The sequence below is a fragment of the Muscardinus avellanarius genome, assembly GCF_963383645.1.
Source record: "Muscardinus avellanarius genome assembly, chromosome: 12".
Lineage (NCBI taxonomy): Eukaryota > Metazoa > Chordata > Mammalia > Rodentia > Gliridae > Muscardinus > Muscardinus avellanarius.
In genome coordinates this window covers 107,461,199-107,472,252 of record NC_137798.1, presented here as the reverse complement: position 1 = coordinate 107,472,252, position 11,054 = coordinate 107,461,199, and positions in this window count along the sequence as shown.

Here is an 11,054-nt window from a genome sequence, read left to right as displayed (position 1 = left end):
AACTCAGCCACAGCCTCGGCCATCACCCGAGAACCACAGGGCCATGTTTGAACTCTGGGAATCCAGCAGTGCAGTCCTAGAGTGCCACGGCGGCCATGGGGTCTCCCAGGACTGTCGGCCGAAGCACAACCAGGCAGCTGGCACCGGGAGTCTCGGCTTCCATGGCCAGGGGCTCAGCTCCACTCACAAAGCTACGCCCAGCCCTCGCCATGCTGCATGGGACTGCTGTGCAGGGCTGACCCTGAGGCTGCCGTCGCTGGAACTGGCCAAGTGCCCACGAGCAGGCAGGCAGGCAGGCAGCCACCAAGGACCAGCGCACAGGAGCCCAGTCATGGCCACCCCATGTGGCCAGCAGTGGTGGGAGGGCCTGCTGCCACTGCACGCCGCTGCAGGCACGGCTAGAGGCGGCCACACGTGTGCACACACCCAGGGGCAGAGTTTGCATCTCCGCCCCATGCAGTCCAATCATACTGCGGGCCAGACGTCAGGGAGGACCCGGAGGGCCACAGGCAGCGAGGGGCGGGCACAGTGTCTATTCTCAGGAGGGCAGAAGGTTCTAAACTTAAGACTCTGTTGCTACACCCTTACAAAAACTCACAAACTCACTGAATTATAAGCTCAATGGACAAATTGCATTAAATATAGACTTATTTGGTGTTTTTTTACAAGCATCCCAGTACTTGGGAGGCTGAGAAAGGAGAATTACAGGTTCAAAGCCAGCCTCGGCAACTTAAGAAAGGCTGTCAGCAACCTAGAGAGACCTCAAAATAAAATTGGGCTGGGGTGAGTAGCCTGGAGGTAGAATGTCTCTGGGTCAGTCCTCAGGACCAGAGGACCTTCCACAGGGTCCTGTCAGTACTCACACATCCCTACAGAGCAGTGAGGCCAGAGCACAAGCCAGGTGCTGAGGTGCACACCTGCAATCCCAGCAGCACGGGAGGGCCTGGGCAGGACCGCAGTGCAAGGACAGACTTGATCAGGCCCGTCTCAAGATCAACCGAAGGGGCTGGGATGGAGCTCAGTGGTTGAAAAGGGGGGAGAGCCGGGCGTGGGGGCGCGCTTGTCATCCCAGCACTCGGGAGGCCGAGACAGGAAGATCGCGGTTCGCGGCCAGCCTCAGCTACTGATTGAGGCCCTCTGCCACTCAGTGAGACCCTGTTTCACAATAAAGAATAAAAAATTGGGCTGGGGGTATAGCTCAGAGGTAGGATGCCTCTGGGTTCTATTCCCAGTACCACACACACACACGCACACACACACACACACACACACACACACACACACACACACACAAATGCTTGTTGCTTGTAATCCCAGTACTTGGGAGGCTGAGACAGGAGGATCCAGGTTCACAGCCTCCCAAATGCTGGGATTACAGGCATGCACCACCATGCCCAGCTCGGCCCTTTCTTATTTTTTGTTTTGGAACAGGATCTTGCTAAGTTGCTGACGGCCTCACTAAATTGCTGAGGCTGACCTCAAACCCAGGATCCTCCTCTTTCAGCCTCCCAGGTACTTAGATTACAAACATTTATCACCACACCCAACTTGGTGCCACGTGTAAGCATCAATTTTCCATTCCACTGACAGAATAATGAGGAAAACCAGATGACCACAGCAACACACGCAAACCAGATGACCACAGCAACACACGCAAACCAGATGACCACGCCAACACACGCAAACCAGATGACCACAGCAACACACGCAAACCAGATGACCACAGCAACACACGCAAACCAGATGACCACAGCAACACACGCAAACCAGATGACCATGCCAACACACGCAAACCAGATGACCATGCCAACACACGCAAACCAGATGACCACAGCAACACACGCAAACCAGATGACCACAGCAACACACACAAACCAGATGACCACGCCAACACACGCAAACCAGATGACCACAGCAACACACAAACCAGATGACCACAGCAACACACGCAAACCAGATGACCACAGCAACACACGCAAACCAGATGACCACAGCAACACATGCAAACCAGATGACCACAGCAACACACGCAAACCAGATGACCACGCCAACACACGCAAACCAGATGACCACGCCAACACACGCAAACCAGATGACCACAGCAACACACGCAAACCAGATGACCACAGCAACACACGCAAACCAGATGACCACAGCAACACACGCAAACCAGATGACCACAGCAACACACGCAAACCAGATGACCACGCCAACACACGCAAACCAGATGACCACAGCAACACACGCAAACCAGATGACCACGCCAACACACGCAAACCAGATGACCACAGCAACACACGCAAACCAGATGACCACAGCAACACACGCAAACCAGATGACCACAGCAACACACGCAAACCAGATGACCACGCCAACACACGCAAACCAGATGACCACGCCAACACACGCAAACCAGATGACCACAGCAACACACGCAAACCAGATGACCACGCCAACACACGCAAACCAGATGACCACAGCAACACACGCAAACCAGATGACCACGCCAACACACGCAAACCAGATGACCACGCCAACACACGCAAACCAGATGACCACAGCAACACACGCAAACCAGATGACCACGCCAACACACGCAAACCAGATGACCACAGCAACACACGCAAACCAGATGACCACAGCAACACACGCAAACCAGATGACCACAGCAACACACGCAAACCAGATGACCACAGCAACACACGCAAAGGAAAATCTGAACAACCTGACACACAGCCAGATGCCAGGGAGGACCCAGAGGGCCACGCTGCACCTGCCCTTCCACAGCCCGGCCACTGGGAGGGATGCTGGCGCCCTGCCCCACGGCCGCTACCCGGCCGCCTGCCTGCATGCCCTCGTCCTGACGGGCTGTCACCCTTGGTGAGCACCTGATAATCGTGAGTCTTTCTAGCGAAGTGTGGAGGGTGAGGAGGCCGTGGGGTGCGCAAGGGACCGCGGGGCAGGCCGACGCTCTCAAGTGAAGCTGAGGTGGGAGCTCCCGCCACAGCGGCTGGGACTGTGCAGCAAGGCAACGTCTCCTCACGCGGAGGAGGTCCAAACACTCAGCTGGAGCTGTGTGAACCTAGGAAACAACCCCACCTGGATCTGTGTGGAGCCAGGCGCGTGGTGCATGCCTGGAGTCCTAGTACCTGGGAGGCTGAGAAAGGAGAGTGGCAGGTCTGAGGCCAGCCTCGGCAACTTAACAAGACCTTCAGTAACCTACAGGGACTGTTTAAAGACAAAAAAGGGCTGAAGGTGGCCGGGTGTGGTGGGCACGCTTGTAATCCCTGCACTTGGGAGGCAGACAGGAGGATCGCGCAGGTTCGAAGCTAGCCTTGCTGGCTTCAGAGACCCTGTTTCCAAATTAAATATAAAATAGGTCTGGGAGTGTAGCCTGGAGGTAGAAGGATTCCATCCCCAGTACCAAGAAAGAAAACAAAGGGCGGAGGGTGAGTGGCACATGCCCGTAAACCCAGTACTCCGGAGGTTGAGACAGGAGGATCACAAGTTCAAGGATAGCAGACTCTCAGCAACCTAGCGAGCCCATGTTCAAACAAAAAATAAAAGGGGCTGGAGGGGTAGCTCACAGGTAGAATGTCCCTGGGCTCAATCCCCAGCACCACCGAGTCAGCCAATCTGCATGGGAAAGGAGACCTTGGCTCTCAGTTTACCTTTCCACAGCTAAGAATCACACAAGCCGGGCGTGGTGGCGCATACTTATAATCCCAGCATTCGGGAGGCTGAGACGAGAGGATCACCGTTCACAGGCAGCCTCTGCTACTTAGCGAGGCCCTTCGCAACTCAGTGAGACCCTGTTTCAAAAATAAAGACTAAAAAAAAAAAAAAAAATCGGGCTGGAGGTGTAGCTCAGAGGTACAATGGCCCTGATTTCCATCCCAATACAAAAAAAAAAAAAGAATACGCACAGACTTATCTGTGACTCCGGGGTCTGCTGCCCAAATGACAGCGGGCAGTTTCGCTGATGAGCGCCGTGCTGCACCTTGTCAGGCTCGACCTGACAGCGCGGCCCATACCCAGCAAAACTAAACCCACGGTCGTGGTCTGGACGGCCAGGGCAGGAACTCGGCTGAGTTCTGCCGAGCTCAGGGAATGCTCACAGCCTGGACCACGCGGCGCAGTCCAGATGGCTGGCCCGACGAGGCTGACCAGCCGCCATCTTCCACGAGTACCTGCGACAGCCTCTGGGCTCTCAGCACCTTCTTACCGGCTCCAGGCGCCCACCGGCGCTCACCACAATCCTAGTAGAGGCCACACCAGGCAGCACCAAGCTGGCGGTGCCCCAACACCCCCTGGCTGAACCTGGCTGGGCTCGCCAAGCCAGCGCCCTGAGTCCACAGCGGAGCAGCCCAGGAAGGCCTGCGGCTCATCCGCTGCACAAAGTGCTCCGTGCAAGGCTGCGCGCCCCCACCTCCGGCCTCCAACATTTTTTGTTTGTACTGGGGGTGGAACCCAGGGGCATTTGACCTCTGAGCTACACCCCTGCCCTATTTTTTATTCTTGATTTTGAAACAAGGTCTCGCTAAGTCACAGAGGGCCTCACTGAGTAGCAGAGGCTGTCCGCGAACCCGGATCCTCCTGTCTCGGCCTCCCAGATGCTGGGATCACAGTGTGCGCCACACCAGCTTGATTGCATCTTTGCTGCTCATATTTTTCTTTTCTTTTTGGTACTGGGGATTGAACCCAGCAGTATTTTACCTCTGAGTGAAACCCCTTGCCCTTTTTATTTTCTATTTTGAAACAGGGTCTCACTAAGCTACTGAGACTGTCCTCAAAACTGCGATCCTTCTGTCTCAGACTCCCAAGTACTAGGATTACAGGTATGCGCCATCATATTCAGCAATTTTCTTATATTTTCTTGAAGCAGCTCTGAGCTGGTTTTCAAATTTCTACCTTTTCTGGCCACTACCCTTCCTCGAGTCAACGACGACCAGAGCACAAGCCACTGCACCTTAAAGCCACATCACCCGGGAACACCCAACTCCCTCCACCCTGGCATGTCAGCAAGCAACACGTGTGCACTCGAACGCTATGAGTCACGCCTGCACCCGTGTGCCCAGTGTGCTCAGCACACAGTGCCAGCCACTGCGACACAGAAACAGAAGGGCACGCCTATGCTGCCGGCACTCGGAAGGCTCAGGCAGGAGGACTGCAGGTTTAAGGCCTCAGCAGTCTAAGAGATGCACCCTCAGAAGATGACCAAAGGGCTCAGCACCCTAGGCCCAGCCCTCACAAAGGCCTGAGGCCTCGTTTGCTCTGGATCTCTGTCCCATCTCCGCACAGTTCCTAAGTCTCTGGACTCTCCAGAGGGCAGAAGGGCCATTGGTGTGCGCTCACCAGGCCGCGGTGGCCCCCAAGGCCCATGTGTGGCAGGCTGTAGGAGGCGGCCTCCTGGAGGGCTCTGGCCGTTGGTGCCAGCCCAAGGAGGGAAGCGTGGCCATCCCCAGCCACCAAGGGGTGAGAGCCTCACTCCACTGCTACCTGCCCTGCTGCACTGCCTGGCAACCTCGACGGACACCTCTGAAACCCAAATCCTCTGTACAGCGCACAATCCCAGGTACCCATGACAGCAGGGGAATCTGACCCATGAGCCAGTGCGGCGCCTGCAGCTGGGGCCTCCAGGGGCTTCAGGTGCGGCAGTCACCGGAGCTTGGGAGAGGGGCTGCGGCTGAGGTGGCGGCTGGCACCGAGGAACTCACCCATGCCGAGCACTGCGGCCCCGTGAGAACCCAGAGGCCCGGATCTGCACAACTTCGGGACGGCTGAGCACACGGGGGCGCAGGAGGGCGGCACAGCCAGAGGCCTGGGAGCTCGCCCCCTGCCCGACCTCCTGTCGCTTCACTGGTGCGCTCCCAAGCTCTGAGAGCTACGACGCCCTGATCTATGGTGGCCGTCACACCCCAGGGCGGCCTGCGCGTGGTGTCTGCGAGACCTGATGCTGAGAATCCAGCTTGACTGTAGGACACGCAGCTGGGTCCCCGCAGAGCCGAGGCTCTGTGCTGAGGGCAGAGGAGGAAAGAGCCGACCGCAGTTCTCCAGGAGCCAAGGAGTAAACGCATCAGCGGCAGCACGGCTGCGTTCCAATAAAACTTTATTTATGGGCACTGAAAATTTGAATTTCATATAACTTTCACATGTCATCAAGTACTCTTAATTTTTCTGAACCCTTTAAAGATGTAGAAGCCATTCTTAGCTCATGAGTCCCAGGAGAGCAAGCGGTGTAGCCTAGCCTGCCAGTTGCTGAGGGTCCTCCATGATGTCAATCCGCCCAGAGATGGATCGCAGCCCCAAGTGGTCCAAACCCTACTGGGGTGTGTGGGTGTGTGTGTGTGTGTGTGTGTGTGTGTGTGTGTAATGCTGGAGGGATTGAATCCAGGGGCATTCTACCTCTGAGCTACACCCCCTGCCCTTTTTGTTTTATTTTAAACAGGGTCTCCCTAAGTTGCTGAGGCTGGCCTAGAACCTGTGGTCCTCCTGTCTCAGCCTCCCAGATGGGGCTACAGGTGTCACCACCATGCCTGGCTCCACTGCCTTGTTTTTGGTAGAAATCAACAAGCCAATTCTACACTTTATAAGAAGCCAAGAAACGAGCTAGCTGCACCTTTTTGGAATGGTGGAGCAAAGTTGGGAGAACTCGCACCACCCGACTTCAAGCAAGCTCACCATAAGACTACAGCTATCGAGACAAGGGACGCTGGCCAAAGTACAGGCGCTCGGCCATGGAAAAGCACAGGCACGCTGGTGTGTGCGTGTGCATGTGGTACCCCGGGCACTCTACCTCTGAGCTCCACGCCTGGCCCTATTTTAATTTTGGAACAGGGTCGCTCTAGGTTAACAGTCTCACTACTCGCTGAGGCTGTTCTCGAACCCGTGAGCCACCTGTCTCAGCCTCCCAAGTACTGGGATTACAGGCATGTGCCCCATGCCTGGCATAAATTGGTTTTTGACAGAGGTTTCAGGATGGTTTGATGGGAAGAGAACAGTGCTTGTGACAAAAGGCAATGGCACAACCAGACACTTGTGAGAACAAAAACTTTTTTGGGGAGACTACAGATTGAACCCAGGGGCACTCTACCTCTGAGCTACACTCTAACCCTATTTTTATTTTATTTATTTTATTATTTTATTTATTTATTTATTTTGGTGGTATTGGGGTTCCTAGAAGCCTTTCTTCCTCCGGGCTACACTCCCAGACCTATTATTATATTTTTATTTGGAAACAGGGTCTCTTAAGGCAGTGCAAGCGGCTGGCTTTGAACCTGTGCGATCCTCCTGTCTCCGCCTCCCAAGCGGGGATTCCAAGTGTGCGCCACCACGCCCGGCTGCGCCACCATGCCCGGCTCTATTTTTTACTTTGAAATAGGGTCCCATTAAATTACTGAGGCTGGCCTTGAACTTGTGACTCTCCTGTCTCAGCTTCCCAAACCTAGGCTAGCAGGTGTGTGCCAAGACGAGGAGCTGAGGGCAAACACCCTTAACCCTGCCCTTGTGCAGAAATTCACTGGACCCAGGCAATGTACTTAACTCTGCGATAAAAAGGGTAGATACACAAAATATACAACTTCAGTCCTCTGAAAAAAGTCCGAGATCCAGAGTACAGAAGAAATTTGGGGTAGGAGTGTGGCTCAGTGGCAGAGCACTTGCTGACCCGGCGCCAGGCCCTGGTCCCACACCCAGCACCACAGACACAGAAACAACAGGATCTCTCAGTACGAAGCGCAACGGCAAAAAACTAACAGCCCAACTTAAAACAGCAGACCAGGCCGGACGTGGAGGCTGAGACAGGAGGTCGCAGGTTCTTGGCCAGCCTCAGCTACTTAGTGAGGCCCTTTGCAACTCAGTGAGAACCTGTTTCAAAAATAAAGAATATAAGCCGGGCGTGGTGGTGCACGTTTGTAATCCCCGCGCTTGGGAGGCTGAGACAGGAGGATCGCGCAGGTTCAAAGCCAGCCTCAGCTACTTAGTGAGGCTCTCAGCAACTTAATGAGACCCTGTTTCCAAAAAAAAAAAAAAAAAAAAATATATATATATATATATATATATATAATGGGTCTGGGAGTATAGCCCGGAGGTAGAAAGCCTCTGGGTTCCACCTCAGTACCACCAAAAAAAAAAAATAATAATAAATAAATAATAATAAAGAATATAGCTGGGTGTGGTAGCACACATTTGTAATCCCTGCACTTGGGAGGCTGAAACAGGAGGATCCTGGTTCTTGGACAGCCTCAGCTACTTAGTGAGGCCCTTTGCAACTCAGTGAGACCTTGTTTCAAAATAAAGATTAAAAAGACAAATTGGGCTGGGGGTGTAGTTCGAGGTAGAATGCCCCTGGGCTCCATCCCCAGTACCACAAACACACACACATGTGCGCGCACACGTACACACAAGCCAGGTAGCACACACCTATAATCCTAGTATTTGGAAGGTGGAGGTAGGAGGATCAAAGGTTTGAGTCCTCAGCAACTTAGTGAAACCCTATTTCAAAGTAAACAATAAAACAGGGATGGGGTGTATGTAGCTCAGAGGTAGAATGCCCGAGTTCAAATCCCAGTATTGGGGAAAAAAAAAAAAAAAAAAGATGCCTGGTCTACAGCGGGCACAGGGCCTGGGCTGACAGACACAGTACAAGAGGAAAGCCGGGGGGGGGGGGGGGGGGGGCGCGGGAGTGCTCCGAAGGTCTGTGTGGTCACGAATGGTGCACATTTGTCAAAAATCACAGGCCCGAGCGAGACCAGAGGCGTGCACCTGTAGTCCCAGCACTGGAGGCTGACGCGGGAGGATGGCCTGAGTTCGGGCTGGCCTGGGCAACAGAGTGAGGCCCTGCTTCAAGGATAAAGAACAAAGAGGCCGCAAATGCAGAGGCCTGGCCATGTGTAAAGTCCTCGAGACGCCTGCCCCACGGCACACAGGCAACGGCGTGCCACAGGGCCCCCCAAGGCCAGCTCCAGGCATAAGCCACGGCCTACTTGGGCCTCCGTCACGCCGCCATCAGGTGGCCCAGCCACAGCCCCCAAGGGCTATGTAAGCCCTGATGCCGGTGCCAGATGCCCAGCGCCCAGAGCGCGCACCCTGCTCACAGGGCCTCACCCCCAGTCTGCCCCCAGACTTGCTTTCCACACCTGCATGGCTCCACCAGCTGCAGAGGACCCCGCAAGTGATGTGGGCACCACTAATGGGGGCGCACAGAACCACCAAGGGAGAGAAGGCACAGCCCAAGACCAGACCCCACAGCAGCGGGGACACCGCAGAGTCTGCCGCCTCTGCTTGCCACCCCAGCACGCCTTTGGAGTCTGCAAAGAACCAGTCCTTGGGGAGGCCCGGCCCCCTGCTCCACAGTCCTCAAGGAGTTCCGGCACCCCCCCCTTTCCCCGGTGCCCAGTCCCCAGCTGGTGATTCTCAGGCTGGCCAGCCACACATTTAAGACGGGCATCATCGCACCAGGGGCACGGCTTTGTGGCCCCTTTCCTCGGGGCTCTGTGGCACAGCTGCCCTCTCGCCTCGGATTGGAGGAGTTGGGAAGGGCAGCGACAGCTGGACCGGCGGGGCCTGGGGCTGCCCCGAGCCCCAGGAGTCAGGCTAGGCGCCGCTCGGCCGCCACAGGCAGGTCAGCAGGGCTGCAGCAGCACCCACAGGCCTGAGGCCAGATTACAGGTCCGCTAAGGCGATCTGGGGCTTCCACGCGGGAGGCTGCTGAGCCGCTCTAAGCGGGTGGCAAAGGCAAATCACAGCCGCTCCCTAGAGGATCAGCCTCCCGACGGCCCCGCCTGCAGGGGAGGAGGGGGTCCCCTGCAGGACACCCCGACACACTAGACTGGCCTCACTCAGGTGCCTTCCCCAGCACAAGGGACACAGCACAGCAAGTCCTCCCACACCCCGCCCAGCAGAGCCCTTCCCAAGACCCTCCTGTGGCGGGGCAGCCCTGGCATGGGGGTGGGGGGAATGGGGAGGGAGGCAGATGCCTGGCCCACCTCCTGGGAGCCCCTGTGGAACTCAGACAGGGGCAGCACGAGATGCCACAGAGAAACGCAGGGCCCAGGAAGAGAGCCCAAGGCAGAGGACCAAGGGAAGAAAGACTTTCTTTCCCTAGAACCTTAAGTGCCCAAGACAAGGTGCTGGGGTAGCAGGCAGAGCTGTGAAGGGCCCAGCCGAGGGCCTGAGGTCAGGTGCCGCTTGGGAAACAGGCCCGAGACTGCCGGGCAAAGTGCCCATCAGCTGGAGGCGGCCCAGGGGAGAGGCTGCCTGTCCTACCCGCCCCCCAGGACACGCCCGGCTTCCCTGTGCCTTGCCACAGCCAACATGTGTCCCGATGCCAGCTCACTACATGCCGCCCCCCCTGCGCAGCAGGACAACCTGGGCCGCGGGGGCCGCTGTGTGGACCCCAGCAGCCTGCACACTGGCAGAACGGCCAGGGCCAAAGGCAGGAGACGCTTCTTTGCACCACGGGATCCAACGTTTTTTTTTTTTTTTTTTTTTTTTGTGGTACCGGGGTTCCTGGAAGCCCATCTACCTCCGGGATACACTCCCAGACCTATTTTATTTTTATTTGGAAACAGGGTCTCCTAAGCCAGCGCGATCCTCCTGTCTCCGCCTCCCAAGCGTGGGGATTACAAGCGTGCGCCACCACGCCCGGCAGGGATCCAACTTGTAAGTAATACTTTTTTTTTTTTTTGCAGTACTGGAGATGAAATCCAGGGGCATTCTACCTCAGAGCTATAACCCCAGCCCTATTTTTTAGTCTTTATTTTGAAACAGGGTCTCAGAGTTGCAAAGGTTCTTACTAAGTAGCTGAGACTGTCCTTGAATCACATCCTCCTGTCTCAGCCTCCTAAACGTTGGGATTACAAGTATGTGCTACCACACCCTGCTTCCAGCCCTATTTTTTTTATTTATCATTTATTACTTTTATTTGGACAATATATATACATATGTACCCTATTTTTTATTCTTTATTTTGAAACAGGGTCTCACTAAGTTGCAAAAGGCTGAAACTGAAAAAAAAGTAGCTGAAACTGGCCAAGATCCTCAATCTTCCTGTC